This window comes from Petromyzon marinus, chromosome 2 (genome assembly GCF_048934315.1).
Source record: "Petromyzon marinus isolate PM22_M1 ecotype Great Lakes invasive population chromosome 2, UKy_Petmar_22M1.pri1.0, whole genome shotgun sequence".
NCBI lineage: Eukaryota > Metazoa > Chordata > Hyperoartia > Petromyzontiformes > Petromyzontidae > Petromyzon > Petromyzon marinus.
The window spans coordinates 28,357,343-28,361,864 of NC_133668.1; the positions used below are offsets into that span (position 1 = coordinate 28,357,343).

Here is a 4,522-nt window from a genome sequence, read left to right on the forward strand (position 1 = left end):
TGGCCTCGCTCCGCCACGGCCACGCCCCCTCTCTGGAACCTACTAGCGGGTTCCCGATGGCCCCCCCTCTGTGACCTTTCCCCTAGATGTCCCCCTCTCGTGTCTATCGTGGCCTGCTGACGTGGGTACTACCATACACCGCAGTTACCCTTTTTTACCAGCAGCCAGCGCTATGCCACTACACATACTCTATCAATATTTTTTCCCCACATACCGGATTTATGGTGAATATTTTTCAAGTGTAAACTAATTTTACATGATAAACAACTAATAATACACACAGTATAATAGACAAATATATCAATAATATGGCAGTCCTCGACTTACGAACGCATTTAGTTCCTGAGGCCCATTCATAAGTCGGAACGGTTCGTAAGTCGGAATACAATAATGTGCGATATTTAAATTCCCATATTGTCAGTGTTATAAAATGTGTTAAGGTTCAACAAAAGAGTTAAACTCGTAAATAAGAAATCATGTACATTTGCATTAACACTAAAAATATAGTGTATCGTAAGTAATACATAAAATGTAGTAAAAATATATTTTTTTCACTCACCGCTTTTAAATCACAAGCGTGCTCACCTCTACACTTCCGATCCGCACAAAGATCCACCGTGTAGCTGTAATAGGCTGTTGGGGCACGTGCTGTTAGCGATAGCCTATGAAAGCCAGCACGGCATGCGAGGGGTTGTGTGCCAGCACCACACCCAGCTGCATTTGTGTCCCGAGTGGTGATGTTTATAAAGCGCGCTAGGTGCTCATTTGAGGCCGAGTTGACCTACGGGAGGCCCAGGAATGGTTCAGATAATCGTCACTGGTGTTGGCCGTGAGTTGGAATTGAACTTGGGTCGGTGGGTTTGTAGCGCAGCGCGTGAACTGCAACACTACCGCTCCCCACACAATCACTTTCACATATACGCACATGTGCGCGTGCACGAGGCTGACTCATGACATCTTGTGGAGGATCGCAGCACTGAACAAAATAGTTCTGTGGTTCAGTTTGGAAGTGCAAGTTCGCGTTTTAAAGTCAATGGTATCCAAAAATTAATACATTTCATAGAAACAGATTCGGAACTCGGGTATCCGTAAGTCGGGTCTCCGTAAGTATGGTGTTCCTAAGTCGAGGACTGTATGTATACACTTATTTTTCACACTGATGGTTTTACAGAATGGATGCGCACTAGGTTACTGAGCATTCTCTGTTTAAGGACTGTACCACGTTACGATCCACCATCCCACCTCTAGTAGAAGTACCTACGACTACTAGACCATCTGCTCCCCTCTGCTACATGCATCTCCATCCCCTCCCTCTTTTTGGTTGGGAAGCGATCTTAATCTATTATTTTAATCCAGATTTTGAGTTAATTAATTCCTAAAAAATGTTTAACATAAAACTTTCGTGACTGCAGGAATTCATATTCTTGATTCTTTCGGTAAAGTCACGTACTTTTTTTTAATAATATAAAAAAAACCCACGACGTTTCGATTGCAACACAAGCGGTCTTCATCATGCTTTTATAGGTGTTATCTTGGTTTGTATTGATGGTGGTTGCCCATCCAAGCATTTGAAGTTCAACCATGCTTTTCTTCCAAGATCTGAGATGATTGGATGCATTTCGGTTTATTTGGTCAAAGGTGGTCTATGGACATCTGTGTAAAAGAGCTTCGTAGGTCATTACATTACTCAATTATAAATAAAGATCCTGGTTGTGTGTGTTATTATACCTGTATGTTCTGCAATAACTTCACGCAGTCGTTAAAATGCTTTCCTGTGTCCCTCTGCCGCCATTTGCCCGTGGCCCACGCAGCTCATTGACAGGAATTGGAAACTGGAATCTCTGCAGGCAGAGATTCAGTGGTATCAACGTGTAGTGGCGGAGCTGCACGCTGAGCTGGCGCCCTACCGCGACAACGAGCAGAGTGCACACTCGGAGCAGCAGCATCTGCAGAGCGAGGTGGAGGTGAGTGCACAGCACTCGCGCATCGCACACACACACACACGTATATAATTTGCGTTTAACGTAAATAATAGATTCATGCACACACGATTCAGTGTATTATGATAATGATGAGCTGGTCTAACCATCACGTTAAGCCGTCATGGTCCCCGTTTACAAATACAGACAATTTCATTATTGCTGGACACAGTGATAACGATGAGAATGATTTAGCACCTTTCTGTACACCGGGGCATCTCAGAGCGCTTTACATCACATCTCATCTCAACACGTGTGAAAGGGCACGCCCAATGACAGATGTCCTGTGGGCACAAGGTGACTCAGCACCTGGTGTGCAATTGGCATTTGTCTGCCAGTAGGGGGTGCTGATTGTTGTGTGTAATCCCAGTTGAGCTGGTAGAAGTACTGAGTTGTGTGTAGTGTCTAATGGGTCAGTATGTCCACAGCTTGTCACGGTTGAGGAGGAAGAGGACATCTCTGGCTGCTCACTGGAGCCCGGCATTCAAGAAGCCTCCCAAGACCTGCCCCCCCAGGCCTCGAACACCCTCTGAGCATCTCACAGCCCCCCACACTTCCAGCACCACCCACCCCCACCAGCACCTCCCCTTCTTTACAAGGCATCGCGTTTTAATAATAAATATTTGTATCTAATACTATCGCCTCGTCTCAATTCTTTTGAGTGTTTGGGACACGCGAGTGGCTCACATTTATAATGCTAAGGGCTGTCTACATCCACAGTGTGGCTGTTGCGGAGCTTCTAGAAACCAAATGTGAGGCAGAGTTCTGTGTCCCTTGGGTAATGCCAGCCCTCCAAGGGGTTTGCACTGAGTTTGAGTTGGGGGCGACAAGCACAAGGTTGTGGAGGTGGTGATGGTGGTGGAAATTTAGGAGGATGGCAAGGAGGAGATGCCCATCAATAAACTAGTTGGCCACGGTGAAGCCAGCAACCATAGTCGTTCCTACGTCCCCTGATGTGAGCGGCAGTGCTGGAGGGCAGTTCCACGGTCTCAGACGGACGTGGATACTCATTACCATAATCGCACAGTTATCTTACCTTGGGCAAAGTATTTCAACCAAGAGATTCAGATAGAAATCATCTGTGTGAATAATGTAATTTCTAAAGCAATAATTACCTTCTATATTATATCCCATATAAATATATAAAATTAAGATGATGCTGAAATTGTGATGTTTGCCTAATATGTGAAACTGCCCTACATGTAGTGCCAAACACTGACGCTCTGAAACATATTTCTGCAGCAAATCTGTAGCCCTATCCCTAACTCCAAGCCTGAATAGACTATGGAATATATGAAAACTCAATGTCCAATTCACAAATTCGGAGGCATCATCACAGCGATGCACCAACTCTACTTCTTACACAATGATCTGGCTCAACCACCTCAATCCAATATAGTTGTTGCTCTACATAAACGTCGACCATACGAAGAACATGACTCCAACCCCTGTTCGTCCCCTTGTGCTAATTCATTGCTCAAGACAATGCGTTTCCATGTAGTTCTCCCCTCTTCGGGTTTTGAGAGATCCTTCTTCCCATGATGTGTCCCCAGGTTGTGTACGTCACAGATGGCAACTCTTATCCTCGTACATGGACGGTCACGTTGCGTCCCTTGTCTCCTCCCATCACCCATCACTTGCCATCCCTCCCCCCCACCCCAATGTAATCACTCAAAACCAACTGTGATTGACTGCAGCAGTGTTTTTAACATACACCAGTCGTGTTACGGCTATTGGTGTTGTTATCGTTTATTGTAATAAACGCATTGCCTCCAAGAGAAGTCTCGCTCTACGTTCATACCCACAACACAGGCGCAAAATACATTACAGAAGTTATGTTAAGCAGCGGCAAAGTTTGAGTGATAGCTCATCTGACACTAACTCCTCTCACAACGACCAACTTTCCGAATACTCATTCAGTAGTAAGACTCTTAAATTGACGGAGAAAGCTCTCGTCAGAATCCCCTATTTTGATCCACACAATAGGAACAGAGACATACACTCATATCACAACAGTAGAAGTGGAGGCAATGATTAGAGGTCTGAGGAAGTTGGACGAGAAAACAAGTGCTGTAAAGAAGGTTACATGAATATTCTATACCATGGGTAAAGTCGCTACCATACAAGGTTAGGAACTATTTAAAAAAAACTCAGCCTAACAGTGATTACGAAGTTTGGAGAATATTCAACACTGAGGGGTTTAATGCTTCCAAATTTATGACCCAGTGCGTAAACGAGGAGTGTATTACGCAGGTGATGTTGATCAATACCACGAAGGTGACAAAATGTTCAAGATTGTTTTTTTTAATCCTTGAGTTCAGAGATTACAGAAATTGTGGGAATGGTTTTGGACCCAGAGACGGCCTCCTTACACCACATACAGAATAGGGTTCACACGGCATGGCTATATATATATATCATTCGGACAAAACACAGGGAGAGAGATAATGCACCCCGCCATCTAGAGGGAAGTAAAAATCACGTGAGCAGCTACAGCACCTCACATCAAGCCCCACAATACAGAGAGGAGCAAGCACCCACGA

General features: G+C 44.7%; 1 long non-coding RNA gene across 1 annotated transcript; it reads left to right on the top strand.

Moving 5' to 3' along the window:
* Positions 1-1,484: 1,484 nt before the first annotated feature.
* LOC142929818 (uncharacterized) lies at positions 1,485-2,612 on the top strand. Its single transcript, XR_012945965.1, has 2 exons — positions 1,485-1,964; positions 2,408-2,612. It is a non-coding gene; the product is annotated as an uncharacterized LOC142929818 (long non-coding RNA).
* The last annotated feature ends 1,910 nt before the right edge of the window (positions 2,613-4,522 follow it).